This window comes from Natator depressus, chromosome 27 (assembly GCF_965152275.1).
Source record: "Natator depressus isolate rNatDep1 chromosome 27, rNatDep2.hap1, whole genome shotgun sequence".
In the NCBI taxonomy this organism is placed as follows: Eukaryota; Metazoa; Chordata; order Testudines; family Cheloniidae; genus Natator; species Natator depressus.
The window spans coordinates 11,630,119-11,647,031 of NC_134260.1; the positions used below are offsets into that span (position 1 = coordinate 11,630,119).

At 55.4% G+C, this 16,913-nt stretch overlaps 1 protein-coding gene across 16 annotated transcripts in view; it reads right to left on the reverse strand.

Annotated features, from left to right (window-relative positions):
• The window catches only part of SRCIN1 (SRC kinase signaling inhibitor 1), a 180,503-nt gene that overhangs the window by 70,870 nt on the left and 92,720 nt on the right, over positions 1-16,913 (reverse strand). The window contains exon 1 of one of the 16 annotated variants that reach the window (XM_074940912.1): positions 4,792-4,917. The exons of 14 other annotated variants lie outside the window; for them this stretch is intronic. The gene's annotated coding sequence lies outside the window, so the exon portion shown is untranslated. Of the gene's footprint in view, positions 1-4,791; positions 4,918-16,913 lie in introns of those variants that run through there. One more of the 16 variants, XM_074940910.1, reaches the window with a different exon arrangement.

The window sequence follows — 16,913 nt, forward strand, 5'->3', positions numbered from 1 at the left end:
ACAACCTTGGCCGAATAACTGGGGCACTGCACTGCCCCAACTCTGCCGCCCATCCTCAGTCATCTCCTCCGTCCTCGTCTGCTACTCCCACGGGGCTGCAGATGGTGCACTCGTAGGGCAAAGCCCTCTGGGGCAGGGCTTGCGTCCACCTGTTCTATAAATTCCTTGGTGCGCATTTGTGAGGAATAATCACCATAATACACACAGGGCCTGCACCAGAGTCAGTGTTCCAGTGAGTCTTTGGCAAGGAGCTTTGGAAATATTGGACCTGATAGACTGGTCGCCTGGTGCAATTGGGATAACCCTATGCTCCTCAGATGCTTGCGGTGAGGGCCATTAGGCCACGCCATATAAGCCAAGGGTCAGTTGTCCCTGTCACAGCTTATTTTCCCTCCCGACCCAAGAATGTCACCATCTCACCACTCACATGGCTTTAAAACAGACTCACTTCCTCAAGCAGGGGCTCCGTCCAGTTCCAAGGGTGAGGAGGCTCCAAGGGTCTGATTCCTCAATACCCTGCAGGCAGTGGGGGGCGATCAGATACGCCAGCGCGAAGCAGTGTAATCTGGGTAGCCTTCTACGTTCACTTCGCACCCGGACAAACGACTGCATGAGGATCAGTGAATATGATCCTGCAAGAGTAAGGCAGCCCCACCTCTACATCTACAGTGGGTAGGGCAGGTCAGCAGAGCCGCCTCCGGCTGGGCAGGAAAACCAGGAAGTAGCCGGGCTATGACAGTGGAGCTCTGACAACTGCGAAAAGCAGCTAGTTGCACAAAGGGAGACTGACAAGGACAAGGCAGAACTTGGCTGCTTGCAAGAGGCTGCAATGCCTCGTGTGCCTCACTCCACCTGCCCACAAGCCCACGCATGGCAAGGGCCACCCTTGATTTAATGCCCACTTGCTTAAGAGAGAGATTCAGCCTGTTTCTCCCAAGTGCCCTTGGAGGTAAATGACACCCAATGCCCTTTGCCAGGGACACTTACTAGAATGGGGAACGGGGGTAAGAAGCCCAAATCATTTGGGATTTCCTTGCATTGGTGGAAAGTTGGGCTGGCTGTTCTGTTCAGTCTCTCTCACCTCAGATTTATAAAAAGAAAAGGAGTACTTGTGGCACCTTAGAGACGAACCAATTTATTTGAGCATAAGCTTTCGTGAGCTACAGCTCACTTCATCGGATGCATGCTGTGGAAAATACAGAAGATGTTCTTATACATACAAACCATGAAAAAAATGGGTGTTTACCACTACAAAAGGTTTTCTCTCCCCCCACCCCACTCTCCTGCTGGTAATAGCCCATCCAAAGTGATCACTCGCCTTACAATGTGTATGATAATCAAGGTGGGCCATTTCCAGCACAAATCCAGGGTTTAACAAGAACGTTGGGGGGGGGGGCAGGTAGGAAAAAACAAGGGGAAATAGGTCATCTTGCATAATGACTTAGCCACTCCCAGTCTCTATTCAAGCCTAAGTTAATTGTATCCAATTTGCAAATGAATTCTAATTCAACAGTCTCTCGCTGGAGTCTGGTTTTGAAGTTTTTCTGTTGTAATATCGCAACTTTCATGTCTGTAATCGCGTGACCAGAGAGATTGAAGTGTTCTCGGACTGGTTTATGAATGTTATAATTCTTGACATCTGATTTGTGTCCATTTATTCTTTTATGTAGAGACTGTCCAGTTTGCCCAATGTACATGGCAGAGGGGCATTGCTGGCACATGATGGCATATATCACATTGGTGGATGTGCAGGTGAACGAGACTCTGATAGTGTGGCTGATGTTATTAGGCCCTGTGATGGTGTCCCCTGAATAGATATGTGGGCACAGTTGGCAATGGGCTTTGTTGCAAGGATAGGTTCCTGGGTTAGTGGTTCTGTTGTGTGGTATGTGGTTGCTGGTGAGTATTTGCTTCAGGTTGGGGGGCTGTCTGTAGGCAAGGACTGGCCTGTCTCCCAAGATTTGAGAGTGCGTTGGGTCATCCTTCAGGATAGGTTGTAGATCCTTAATAACGCGTTGGAGGGGTTTTAGTTGGGGGCTGAAGGTGACGGCTAGTGGCATTCTGTTATTTTCTTTGTTAGGCCTGTCCTGTAGTAGGTGACTTCTGACATTTATGATTCTAACTACAGCTGTGTTTAAAGACCCTTGCTTATCGCTAGCAGATTTCTCTGAAGGAGGGAAGGGATTATATTGTGCCTGTGACCCAGATATGCTAGAGTCCCACCCTCTTTTTCAGAGTCCCCATACTGTGCTATTAGGACAATAGTTCCTATAGGGGGGAGAAATACTATTCCCACTGATCCGACAAACCATCCTAGCCACAGTCCTGTTTAAACACGCTGGTTGCTAGCACCATTCCTAGAGACTGGCCCCATCTACACTAGGCTCCGTTCAAAGGGGTTTCCAGCTTTGCTAATGATGGAGCTGAACCTGCCAGTGGGAACCTGAGGGTAGATGGGTCACCGGTTGCTGCAGGGAATTTTAACGCTGTATCCCCTAGTCTAACTGCCATTAGAGCACCAGCCAGCAGCCCATTTTGCAAGGGCTCTCAACGGTGCAAATACCTAATGCTGGTAACCCCAGAAATGGAAACTGTGTTAGCAAGGGTTGGAAACTTTCCACATAGACAGAGTCAGAATGTGTGTGTGCACGTACACACACATCCTTGTGTGTGGTAGGTGTTCAGGGCAGGAGCACCAGTGCCACACATGCACACACAAATGCATACAACAACCTCCAGACTTAGAGCTCCGATGGAGTGTGGACATAATCCTTCCGTTAAATCTGTTAACAAATTTTCAAAAGCACCAAGCAAAAGCCGTCCTCACGAATGGCATGCTCTGGCTGTCACTACCAAGAATGCACCAGACGCGTCCTGCCTGTCACTGGAATGAAGTCGGATATCATTCCTAATTGGGATTTGTTCAGCATCTCCCCGCTGGATTAGTCCCACACCCGCTCGGTAATGCCCTCCCCTGGGCTGCAATCAGTTTCACTAATGGAACTGCATTTACTATCCACTTCAAAATCACTTAAAATCGCTCCTCCCATACCCCAACCCCGCACACACAAAATCCAGTGAGAAATGAGGTGACACAGGCTGTAACATGACCCTCAACTCCCAATGACCTCATTCCCATCTGAACTCTGGGTTGTGGCTTTTTTAATCAGCCTGGAATTGCACCCAGTGGGAATGATCAATATAGCCAGATAGGATTGCACTTCCAGGGATCCCAATGCACGCAAGCCCTCCTAAACACACACACACACACCTTCCAGACTACAGCAGTTTGTGATGGCCCATTGTTCCACCTCCAAGGAGCAATAGGATGGAGGCCCCTGGGAAGGGAAATAAAACACATCGATTCTTGTCCCTTTTGTGCTCCTGAAAGTCCCAACAAGCTGGATTTGCTCTGGATTGCTTCTATGGCAGGGCACCATTGCCACTAAACTTGTACAGCCGATAGGGATCATTTGTGACAAAGGGAAACACAGATTTCCAGGAGAAAAGGGGGTGAAGGTTTTCATGTAAAAAAATACAGACACTGTGCCAAGTCTCAGCTTCCCCAGGGTCTCACACTGAGATCCCTAACCGCTCCTCTGAATCAGGTCCGAACCGATCGTGGAAGATACAGTATCGTCAGGGGATGGCAACTATCCCCCAGTCTCCCTTGATTGTACAGAGCAGCTCACAGGCCAGGACATTGCCGGCTTGCGTTTGCAGGGTGCCACAAGATGGATGCCAGTCTCATGCCAATGCTACAGATGGCTTTTTGCATGCCCGGTTCATCCAGGCAGAGCTGCCTGCATTAACGAGGGTCAGAGTTTAGGTTGCCTGTTAACTCGGCAGCTTTTCCAGTCCAGTGAATTCAGAGCGAGAGGACAGAGAGGAGATTGGCTGGCGTCCCCGGGTGCCGTTAAACTGATGGTATCTTAAGAGAAGCTCGGCTCTCCATCTACCTGCTTCCTGCTGGCCAACCCAGAGCTCAGCGTGGGCACAGGCTGTGCACCTTGCAGGGGACCCTCCGCATCCTCATGGCAGGCAGGCCTCCCACCGAAAGTGCCAACAGGCCAGGCGAGTTTGAGGGAGCCCAATCCGCAGGACAGTGACTGCCTGCTCTGGCCTCCCCAAAACTCTGTTCCCCCTCTCCAGCCCCACCAGGAACCTGTTAAACTCTAGCAATCCCAGCTGCCAAAGAAGGAAAGAGCAGAAGGGGGCTGGGGGGCAGACACGCGGAAGAGATGGCCGAACGGAGGCTGGTGGCTTCTGAAGCCAGACCTAGCAGGAGCAGGGAGGCAGAGTTTGGGGGGGAACTCGACACCATGGGCCTTGCAGGGTCTCAGGACACCCCAAATCTCCTGGAGCCTGGTTCTCGCTCTGAAAAGGGATGGGGGGGGAAGGAGACGACAGGTGCCCATCACACGCCAGGGAGCTGCAGCGCAAATTACCACCACGCTCCAATGACACAGGAACGAATCCCCCGCTGCCAGCCCCAGCGCGGACCCCTCGGCCCACCTCGAAGCACCCCATGTGTGCGACAGCCCCTGCTGGGATCTGGACCCCCCCCCCGCCATGTTACCGAGTGGGGAGCTGGGAAGTAGCCCCCCAGGGGAGACTGGTCGTGAGGAGTCCGGGGGGCAAGAAACCCCCTTTCCTTGCCAGCTCCGCAAAGAAGGGCCCAGCCCCCACACAACAAGGCAGAAAGGGGGCGGCGGCCAGCCACCCCCACAGCTTCAGGGGGAAGCGCCGGAGCCACCCGCGCCCCAAGCCCAGCCCCGCCCGGCTCCTCACCTGGCCCCGCTCGGGCGCCGCCGGGCCCCTCCGCAGCCTCCTGCGGCTCCGCAGCCGGCTCCGCACAATGGGATCTGCAGTGTCTATAAATCCACCGTCAGCCGCGGCGGCTCGCTCGGCGGCGGGGCACCCGGGGGGGGAGAGGGGCGGCCCCGGGGCTGCGCTGTCCGCCCCCGCCCCGTGCACGGGCTGGCCCAGCAGCGCCCGGCTCCCTCCGCGCGCCGACCTTTACGCCGCGCGGGAGCCGGGCGGCTTCCCTTATAAGGGCACGGTCGCTATGGCAACCAGGACTCCACCTGTCCTTCCGCAGCCGCGCGGGGCCGGGACGCGCCTCCGCCCCCCGGCCGCAGCCCCCTGCCCGGCGCGCGGCCCCGCGGGCAAAGCTGGGGTGGGGGCAAGGGCAGCGTCTGGCCGGCCCAGCAGGGGGCGCTGCAGGGCATGGGGGGGAGCGCAGGCTTGGGGGGAGCACCTGGCTCTCCCAGCAGGGGGCGCTGCAGGGGATGGGGGGGAGTGCCTGGCTCTCCCAGAGGGGGGCGCTGCAGGGGATGGTGGGGGGAGTGCCTGGTTCTCCCAGAGGGGGGCGCTGCAGGGGATGGTGGGGGGAGTGCCTGGTTCTCCCAGCAGGGGGCGCTGCAGGGGATGGGGGGGAGTGCCTGGCTCTCCCAGCGGGGGGCCCTGCAGGGGATGGTGCAGGCTGGGGAGGGGAGTGCCTGGCTCTCCCAGCAGGGGGTGCTGCAGGGGATGGTGTGGGGAGGAGTGCCTGGCTCTCCCAGCGGGGGGCACTGCAGGGGATGGTGTGGGGAGGAGTGCCTGGCTCTCCCAGCGGGGGGCGCTGCAGGGGATGGTGGGGGGAGTGCCTGGCTCTCCCAGCGGGGGGCGCTGCAGGGGATGGGGGGGAGTGCCTGGCTCTCCCAGCGGGGGGCCCTGCAGGGGATGGTGCAGGCTGGGGAGGGGAGTGCCTGGCTCTCCCAGCAGGGGGTGCTGCAGGGGATGGTGTGGGGAGGAGTGCCTGGCTCTCCCAGCGGGGGGCACTGCAGAGGATGGTGTGGGGGGGAGTGCCTGGCTCTCCCAGCGGGGGGCGCTGCAGGGGATGGTGGGGGGAGTGCCTGGCTCTCCCAGCGGGGGGCGCTGCAGGGGATGGTGGGGGGAGTGCCTGGCTCTCCCAGCAGGGGGCACTGCAGGGGATGGTGCAGGAGCGTGAGGGTTGGGGGGAGCGCCTGGCTCTCCCAGCGGGGGGCGCTGCAGGGGATGGTGTGCGGGGGGAGTGCCTGGCTCTCCCAGCGGGGGGCACTGCAGGGAATGGTGGGGGGAGTGCCTGGCTCTCCCAGCAGGGGGCGCTGCAGGGGATGGTGGGGGGAGTGCCTGGCTCTCCCAGCAGGGGGCGCTGCAGGGGATGGTGCAGGAGCGTGAGGGTTGGGGGGAGCGCCTGGCTCTCCCAGCGGGGGGTGCTGCAGGGGATGGTGTGCGGGGGGAGCGCCTGGCTCTCCCAGCGGGGGGCGCTGCAGAGGATGGTGTGGGGGGGAGTGCCTGGCTCTCCCAGCGGGGGGCGCTGCAGGGGATGGTGCAGGCTGGGGAGGGGAGTGCCTGGCTCTCCCAGCAGGGGGTGCTGCAGGGGATGGTGTGGGGAGGAGTGCCTGGCTCTCCCAGCGGGGGGCACTGCAGAGGATGGTGTGGGGGGGAGTGCCTGGCTCTCCCAGCGGGGGGCGCTGCAGGGGATGGTGGGGGGAGTGCCTGGCTCTCCCAGCGGGGGGCGCTGCAGGGGATGGTGGGGGGAGTGCCTGGCTCTCCCAGCAGGGGGCACTGCAGGGGATGGTGCAGGAGCGTGAGGGTTGGGGGGAGCGCCTGGCTCTCCCAGCGGGGGGCGCTGCAGGGGATGGTGTGCGGGGGGAGTGCCTGGCTCTCCCAGCGGGGGGCACTGCAGGGAATGGTGGGGGGAGTGCCTGGCTCTCCCAGCAGGGGGCGCTGCAGGGGATGGTGGGGGGAGTGCCTGGCTCTCCCAGCAGGGGGCGCTGCAGGGGATGGTGCAGGAGCGTGAGGGTTGGGGGGAGCGCCTGGCTCTCCCAGCGGGGGGTGCTGCAGGGGATGGTGTGCGGGGGGAGCGCCTGGCTCTCCCAGCGGGGGGCGCTGCAGAGGATGGTGTGCGGGGGGAGTGCCTGGCTCTCCCAGCGGGGGGCGCTGCAGGGAATGGTGGGGGGAGTGCCTGGCTCTCCCAGCAGGGGGCGCTGCAGGGGATGGTGGGGGGAGTGCCTGGCTCTCCCAGCAGGGGGCGCTGCAGGGGATGGTGCAGGAGCGTGAGGGTTGGGGGGAGCGCCTGGCTCTCCCAGCGGGGGGTGCTGCAGGGGATGGTGTGCGGGGGGAGCGCCTGGCTCTCCCAGCGGGGGGCGCTGCAGGGGATGGTTGGGGGAGTGCCTGGCTCTCCCAGCAGGGGGCGCTGCAGGGGATGGTGCAGGAGCGCGAGGCTTGGGGGGAGCGCCTGGCTCTCCCAGCATAGGGTGCTGCAGGGCAGGGGTAGGCAATTATTTTTGGTCACGGTCCAGATTTCTTGGGCAAGGTTCAGTCAAGAGCCAGACGCCAGAGAAAATAATTTAAAAATAAACAACAACAATAAGGACAAGTAAATAAAAAGATTTCGGGGTTCGTCCAAAAGCATCTGGCGGGCCAGATTTGGCTCACGGCTCACCTATTGGCTATCCCTGCTGGGGATGGTGCAGGAGAGCTGGCTGGTGCCGGGGGGGTGAGTCCCTGGCTACTGCAGTCCCAGCCTCTCCCAGCAGGAGGCGCTGTAGGGAACGCTAGCTCGTTGCTCCTCCAGGCTCAGCCCCTCCCCCCCAGAAGCGTTGCTGCAGGGCATTAGGTGGGGAAATCGCGGCTACTGCGGCTCTCCCAGCAGGGGACACTGCACAGCTTGGGCTCACCTTGCCTGGGCTGCGACTGCGCTGGGAGGGGCGGTTTTAAAAGACCCCACCCAGAGTCCCAAGCAAGGGTCTGCGCGAAGAACGGGTCATGCCCACACGCACGCAGCAGAACACACACAGGGACGCTGGAGCAGATGGCGGCAGGCGCCGGCACCGTGGTAGCCATGCAAATGAAGGCAAAAATTATGCAGGAGAAACCCAAGTTGGTGCTTTCAAGATCTTAAAAGAGCCTTCAGAGCACAAGCCACAGAGACTAGAGTTAAACGCTTCGGCCCGGCCCCCTGGCACGCGCTGATAATGAAGTGGAGCAGCTTATTAGCCGTCGGGTATTCCATTGCGGGTGGCCGGCCCAGCCTGGCGGGGGCGGAAATCTGCTCTGCCCCTCCCAAAGTCTTCGCTCGTGGTTGGAACTGCCCACCCTGGAGCACAGACAGCTGTGAGCAAGGTGTCTGCCAGCCTCCTCGCTGGGGCTCTGCCTCTTCCCCCTTCCCTCTGCGTGCCGCGTCTCACCTCCCCTGGTAGCCCCTAAGCCCACGCGTCCCTAGGTCCAGCGTCCCGGTGGTACCTGTCCCACCCCCTGGGCATGTGTGTCCCGGGGAGCAAGACCCAGTGCATTGCCGGAGTCCAAGTGGCTGTCTCACACCAGTCCAGTCCCTTCGGAGGGGTACGGAGATGCACAAGTCCCAGGCCAACGGTACCACACTTGTTCCACATAGCAGTGCCCATCTCCACGGCTGTAGCCCACACGACCAGGCCCCCTACACCGAGCTGGATCTGACTCCCGGGGCTGATGCAGCAGGGCCCGTTTCTACGGCTGCCCCCCGCCCTGACAAGGTCTCCCAATGTTGACCGCTAACTTCACAACCAACTCCCTCCACAAACGCCCCCGTTCCCTTCCCGCTGCCACGCTCTTCCCCTCCCCCTGAGCAAGTCCGTCGCTGCTTGAGGTGCACACAGCCCAAGAGATGGCACAAAGGACGAGCCTCGGCCCAGCCCCATGCTGATCAGCCCTCCCACTGCGCGTGGCCATTTTCCTGGCCTCGTCCCATACGCCTAGTCTGAGATACGGCGGCTGCCAAGGTGGGACTGTCCTGGTCCCCTCAGCAGCGCCCTACGCCTCGCCACTGTATCTCCCAAGAGACACCAGCCCGCGCCTGCTGTGATTACACACGGACGGGGGACCCTCCATCTAAACCATGACGTGCGTTCTGAAGGGACGACACGGAGGGGAGACGATGGGCTGTGTGTGTGAGACCCTGGGGGATCCCGGTGTCCCTGTGCCGTGCAGCAGTGCCAGACAGAGACCCTATGTCAGTGCGGCAGGAAAAGAGATTGGGAACAGAGGGAGCTGAGAAGCAGCGAAGGGACCACCCAGGGAAGGGGGTGATGCGTTGGGGGGTGCCCCACAGTGCTGGGAAGTCGGGCGGCAACCCCCTAGTAAGAGCTCAGGAAGGCACACACATGCTGGACAGATGATATAAGGAGTGGGAAAGGGGACGCCCCAGGGGGCGAGAAACTGCAGGGTGGGGTAGGCAGCTGTACCACCCTACCAGGATCTCAGCAGCAATTCCTGCTTTCCAGGCCTCCTCAAAGGGCTGGGCCCTTCCTATGCAGCTAACATTCACTTCCACCATTTAACTGTCCCCGTGCAATGCTTCCCCTCTGAGCACAGGTACCCGGGGAGCAGGCCGTGAAGCCCCTGGGGGTCAAGAGTCGGTAACACCCCAGTGGTGATCAAGGTGAGACCAGCCAGATGGGAAATGGCCGCTCTCTGCACCCGTCCAGCTCTGTGCTCCAGAGGAATCTCCTGGGCTTTACAACCCAGTGGTGCATTTATCTCCACAGCCCACCGGGAGCTCAGTCAGAGCCCAACTCTCGGGATGTTTTCACAAGTCTCGTTCCCTTTCTTAAAGCCCCAGCTACTGGAGTCCCTGGGATTAGGTGAAAACCTCAGCTTGCTTTTCTGGGGTTTTAACAAGCTCGAGAAATGCGTGGAGGTTGAAAATCACTGGTCTAGGCAGATGTCCCTCACCTTTGTAGTACATGAACATCTCATAAACCTCAGGGAATCTGCCCTCACAACCGCCCTGTGAGGGAAGGGAGGAATCATTATCCCCATTCTACAGGTGGGGAAACTGAGGCACAATAACTTGTCCAGGTGAGCTAGCAATCAGACCCAGAGTGTCCGCATGCAAGCCCCCACCTTCGCCACAAGACCACCCTTCCTTTTCCCAGCCAGCAGCTGCCAAGCAAACCCTAAAGCTTTAGCGTGCGGCAGATAAACTCTTTCCCTCACTCCTTCCTCCTCCCCCCTACCAGCGATAACCCTAAAAACTTGGCAGCAAGCAAATCATGCGGAGGGCGAGCTCTGGGTTCCTTCTGCAAGACAGAAAGCCCGGGAGTCAGGAAAGAGCCCTGGATTTTTACATGTATATTTTAGCTTGGCCCTGGTTGCTGATATATATTTATTTATACTAAAATCGGATTTATTCTGGGCAGCTGCAAATCTGCTGTTGTCAGAAAGCCACCAGTACACAAACCCCCCTCCTCAGCCTTTTGTATTCTGCAGCAAAACTGGGCGAGCTTAAATCCCAGGCTTTCGTATACTTTCATTTAGTCTATAAAAAGGCACATTTCTGCTTGAGCCACCCTACTGTATTTATCCCCACGCTGCAGCCTGCAACCCGGAGGGCACCAGAAGAGGGGAAGCTTTAGGGCTGTACAGCTGGCGTGCCTGCACCGAGAGGGTTACGGTCAGGGGAATGTTTGTAACCCTCTGTTTTCTGGGGTTTGTCATTTGTCTGCACAATCGTGCGTTCCCGGCTGGCACGTGCCATGCCAGATCTCAGCTGACAAGCACATTCTAAAAGCAATTCAGATGGCTGGGAGTCACGGGCAGGGGAGAGGGGAAAGGGTCACCCATTGCAATTCATTATTAATTATTATTATTATACACATTTCTAACTTTCCAACCCAGCTCGGATGGAAGCAAGGCCATTTGGCTGATGGGCAGTTCACAGTACAAGGGCGCCACGTGGGAAGTGCCATGTTTCGGAGGGTATTAGCACCAACACATTTTCCAGCTAAGGTGACCAGATGTCCTGATATTCGTGGCTTTGTCTTATCTAGGTGCCTATTTCCCCCCACCCCCATCCCGATTTTTCACACTTGCTAGGTGGTCGCCCTATTTCCAGCTGTCTCGAAGGCACCCCCGTGCAATTCCATGCTGACCGTAGGGATGGACTCAGCTCCTCGCTGCTGCATGAGGCAAAAACAACCTCCTTTTGGAGTTTGAGGGTGGAGATACGCTTCTGCTCCTCTGAGCCCACATCCAGTTAAAGACAGTGCAGATGACATGAGCTAATGGATAGGGCCCACCCTGGCCTGGGAGTCAAGAGACCTGGATTCTAACCCTAGCTCTGTCACTGGGCCTTTTCCCCTTCCACCCTTTATCGGCTCTCCGTAGACGGTAACCTGTTCCGAGCAGGGACCATCCCGATGTGTACAGCAACTAGCGCAAGAGGGCCTTGTTCGCAGCTGGGGGCTTTAGCTGCTGTGGTACCACACACAATAAGTAATAATACTTCCACACTAACCCCTTCTCGGGCTGTATTAAAGGGACACCGCTTGGAAGGAGACTGGTAAATTTCTTTACTGTTTTATATTAATAAATTAAAACAGAATTTTTAAAAAAATCAAAACTTTGTGGTGTTTGCTTACTTCCTGCATTTTCTCCAGCTGGGGACAGCACTTGGTACTGCGGGGGTGGGATCTCAATCCAAAACTCAGACAGACAGGAAGACAGAGCTGCTAATCTGGTGTATTAGTCAGTTTCACTTTCCCTGTCTCCTTCCACTGTTTACTGTTAACCTGCCATTTAAAGCTCTCGCCCATCTGGGTTTTGAATTAGCTCGCTGTAGCCTTGGACTTGGCTGTAGACTTGCTGACGGCCTGTTGGGTGTGTGCACCTGCCTTTTCTGCTCTGTGATATGTATACGTATGATTAAAATTAATATCGCGTTCCCTTTCCAGGTTTCGTGATCAGCACCACAGTGTTCTGCTTTGGGGGCTGCCATGCTGAACGGAACATTGACATTTCCGAAACATTTCTATTCAGATCTGATTTGCTAAACGCTCTTGTATATCATATTTTAAACAACAAGCTAAAATCGGGCTCTAAATTACCTGGCAGCCTCCCCCTGCCAAATGGCTAATATATTAAAAATACAAGCGAGTCTGTAACGTTTCAGAAAGGCTTTGATCATGTTTGTATCTCAATGTCATTTAAAGGTTGGCACCCACTGGTTCCAATCCCTCTATTTTCATTTACTCTCCGTAATTGTTTAACACGTTCAGAGAAGATGAATAATGCTTGTTTTCTTTCCCCAAAAGCAGACGCGACCATTTCTTTGTTTGCTGGTTTCTGCCTCGGATAGGGGGTGGCAGGCAGGACTCTGGGGAGTAATGTTCAGTGGTTATCAGCTTATAGGTATCTACATAGGAAAAAATATTTAATACTGGGCTCTCCAGTCTAACAGAGGAAGCTCTAACATGATCAAATGGCTGGAAGTTGAAGCTAGACAAATTCAGACTGGAAACAAGGCGTAAATGTTTAACAGTGAGAGTAATTAACCATTTGGACAATTTACCAAGGGTTGCGGTGGATTCCTTAACACTTGCAATTTTAAAATCAAGATTGGACGTTGCTCTAGAAGATCGGCTCTAGGAATTGTTTGGGGGCAGTTCTCCGGCCTGTGTCAGACTAGATGATCCCAATGGTCCCTGCAGGTCTTGGAACCTATGAATCTGTGCGTCATCCCAAGGGGGAACACTCTGTCCCCTCTGGAGTGTCACCCCAAAACGGTGGGTTGTATTTATTTTAATATCTCTGGCTGCGCTTCACCCTTGGGCAGTGCACCAGCAGAAGATGTATTACCTAAATCCCACTTCAAACCTGGGCTTTATTGCTACGGAGCGCCTTTTGCGGGCTCTTCCCACAAGGATAAGTTTCACCCTCTGTGACAGAGACCATTAGAATCCAGAAGATCTTTCCACCCGATTATAACAAACCTCAAAAATCATTCAGCTCCTGAGTCCAAGCAGGTGGGGCTTTCTATAAATGCTGGCGGTTCCATTATTGTATTAATAACCGAAACATTTCAAGTTATTTATCAAGAAATCGCTCTCTTTGACTAGCAAGGGGATGCCTGTATCTCCAGCGCGGAACGGAATGGATTTAAAGACTATGCATGACACTCACTGTATAATGTCTAATGAGTGTGAACCCAGCGCAGCCAGAACTGGGGACAGATGATGATAAAACAACAATCAATAATTAACACTGTCTGCACCTCTGAGCAGGCTGGAGACAGTGAGGAAGAGGCTTTGCTTTGCTAGGCCTCTGTGGACAAAATAGCTGCTTTCATCAGGGGTCTGTTTGGCCCCAGAGAACACAGTGGGGAAACAAGGATTTTCTCCTCGTTCGCGTAGGCAGAGAAGGCAAGTTCTAAGAGTGGCTAAGAACACAGATCCAAATCCTCAGCTGGGGTAAATCAATAGAGCGCCCTTGGCTTCAGCAGAGCTACACGGCTATACACCACGCGGTGGATCTGGTCAATGGTTTCTGCCAGGGCTTAGTTTGTAATGAAAGAGGTGCCGGAGCTCCAGCAATTTTTTAACATTCATAACTGATGCAGCAAGCCCAGAGGTGCCGGGGCTCAGCACTGGTCCCTGCATACGGTGGTTTCTGTCCACACAGGTCGGAAGAAGCCGTGTGATAACACAGGTGAACAGCAGTCACAGTCTGTAAACATGCCACGTAGAAGAGGCTTAATCCTAACTTCTCCAGCTAGTAGGTTACTCTGATTTTGATGCACTGGCTTTTATGAGCATGCCCAGAAATCTTCTCCTGCCTGCACAAAACCCTTTCGTAACACCAGACCATTAACGGGGCAGCCAACTCAGAGGGAAGCTGCAACCCAGAACCACTGGCGCCCCCCAGGGGAGAAGATGGGAGAAGCACTGAGTCTTGCCGGTCCAAGCAAGCACCTGCGGGCCGAAGTACGGAAATCAGTTTTAGATTTAGAATTTAGAGTCAAGGGCCCTTCACAGATTATGCAATTTCAAGTCTGGGGAGCATAGACAAAAGCATATCGGCTACTCTCACTCTGCTTGGGGGACAAGAGACAGAAGTCCCACTGGCATTCATGCACCCAGCCTCGTGATTTTATCATAAGTTGGAGTTTAAAGCCCCAGCTCCTGGAGTCACGTGATCGCAGGAGACTCTCAGCTTGCTTTATTTATTTATTTATTTTTGAACAGGAAGTTTCTAGCCCTTATGGTTGCAGAGAAAAGCTTGAATTCATGATGCCCAAAGGCTCACACCCCAGAGGGCAAATAAGAAGAACCCAAAGTGTATCCTTGGGCGGGAGGGGGAAATCCCATGACTTTAAAGATAATCTCATGATTTCAAGAGGCCTGACTCATGAGTTTTGCATGCTCAGAGTTGGCCATGCCACACTCCTTCACTAAGCCATATCTCCACACCAGCCCATCCGCAGCATGGATTCCCCACCGTTCAGAAGCGGAGGAGGGCTGGGAAGGAGGACAGGCTCTGGGTCAGTGCCTTGAATCTGGCCTGGATCAACAGGGACTGTTTGGGTCCTATGTGAAATGAGGAGGGTAGCTCTTCGGTTCAGTCACCTGGGGAAGGCCATAAAGATAATCCCAATGGTTGTTAAATTATGAGGAGTCTCTGTGGAGAGACCATGGAGACTGCACTGCCCTCTCCCCACATGGGGTGTTGTTGCTCCAGGTGCAGGGTGGTGTTGGGGGAGCCCACGCTGCACCAGTTCTGTGGTGAGAGAGATTATTACAGTAGGGCCCAAACGGGCTCAGCGCCCCATTGTGCTGGGTGCTGTATAAACACATAGGAAGCTGCGGCCCCTCCCCCAGAGAGCTGACCATCCCATTCAGCATGATACGACAGGCAGTTGTAACAAACAAGAGGTGGGAATGGGGAGGGTGGAGAGGGAAACGTGGGCACAGGGAGATGGTGGTGGGGCATTCATTGTTTTAAAGGATCAAACATAAACTGAGAGTAATAATCTCTAGCTTTTATCTAGCGCTTGTCACCAGCAGACCTCAAAGCACTTTACAAACAAAGTCAGCCTCGTTATCCTCATGTGACCAATGGGGAAACTGAGGCACAGAGATGGGACGGGACTGACCCCAGGTCACCAAGCAGGCCCATGGCTGAGCCAGGAACAGAAGCCATGTCTCCTGAGTCCTTGTCCTGCGCCCTGTGCACTAGGCCCCCAAGACATCACACAGCCATCGCTTTTTAAGGCCCGGAAGAGCCCGCCTGATCATGTAGTTTGCCCTCCTGCAGAACCCAGGCCAGTGAGTCCTGCACGGCGCCCACTGAAATCAGTAACCCCGACCAGCCTCCTGGAAGTATCGTGGGAGAGTGCTGGCCAATGGCCAGGTCCAGGTTAAAACTGATCTGTTCTCACAACCTAACAGTTATATCCACCGATCCAAACTGATTTCTGGGACCTGGCCCAGCATGGGGGTGGCACACTGGGAAGGAAACCACTTCAACAGAGGGAAGGAAGTTGGTGTCCTACGCACACACCCACATGTGTAGATTAAACCTGGAGGGAGTTAAGACAAACAGAGACTTGGAGGACTTGATGCAGCCAAAAACTATGCCACATCAACCTTGTGACCCAAGCTGCGGCCCAGAAGATTTTGTCCTAAAATGCTCTATTTCTTTCTGCCCACGTTGCTTTCATCCCTCCAGGAGGCACCCGGCTGGAATTTCTCCAGCTCCCGCTGTGCTCACCGCCCTCGGTGCCTTTCCATACCATGCAGTTGTAGCTGTGAATTCAGGGCTGGATTGACAGGGCTGGGGACTGGAGTCCTGTGGCTGATTCCCAGAGCATGTTTAGCAGCAGGGCGAGCATTCCTCAGCCCATCCTTGGGGCAACCCGGAAGGGGGAAAGGACTGGTCGCGCCCAGGAAACTCTGCTGCAGCTTCCAACAAGGTTTCAGAGCAGCAGCCGGGTTAGTCTGTATCCGCAAAAAGAAAAGGAGGACTTGTGGCACCTTAGAGACTAACACATTTATTTGAGCATAAGCTTTCGTGAGCTACAGCTCACTGATGAAGTGAGCTGTAGCTCACGAAAGCTTATGCTCAAAAAAATGTGTTAGTCTCTTCCAACAAGGGTAACCCAATAGTGTCAACTGTGGGGGTGGTTTATGTGGTGGAGACACACTTGTACCCTGGGAACTGGACTGAGGCTACTCAATTCAGATCCCGCAGGCCCACCCAATGAGCCCTGGGCAATGCCAATGGGCTGCACTCAGCTTGAGCACTCTCAGAGATCTCTGCCTGCTCCCAAACCTGCCATCTGCGCACCTGCAGCGTCCCATCAGTGCCCAGGTCTCCCAGCTGTCTGGAGCATGAGAGACCCGGCGGTTTCCCCCTTGAAACTAGCTGGCTTGGGACAAAACAGATGATCCAATTTAAAAGGAACAATGCGTTTGCTTCGGGAAGGAAACTTGGCACAGGCCAAAGGAATCATTGCAGCCAGATCATAAACCACAAGAAAGGCTCTTTAAAGTCCAGGGTGCCATTAATTCCTCAGCATGTCAGTCCGGGGGAGGTAAGTGCAGGAAAGAAAGGGACTTATTGTCGGAAAACAGAGTGAAATATTAGCCAAGCAAAGGCTGCATTAGCACCTACAACAGCTGGCTGGCGGCAGGCTGCTTGTGTTGGCAAGATATGAGACCAGGACGCAAGTGATCTGAGTCCAATCCCCAGCTCTGTCTGCCACAGACCCCCTGGGTGAAACCTCTCACTTAATCGCTCTGTACCTTCACTCCCTCTCCATAACTAGGGATGGTGACGCTTCCTTCGTCTGCCTGGTTTACTTAGACTGTACGCTCTTTGTAGCAGGCTGCCACGGATGTACAGAACCTAGCACAACAGAGTCCAGATCTGATCTTCAGCTTCTGGGCACTACTAGAAATAAACATCATGAATAATAAAGCTGTCAGACAAAATGCCAAAGCACCTGGAATTTCAAAGCTCGTCCTCAGCTTTCCAGGTTCCTGGCAAGGCATCTGGGGTTTGATTTGTCCCCTAGCTGTCACACGTGTCATAGACAGATTTGTATGTTACATGGAAGATGCATAGGGCCG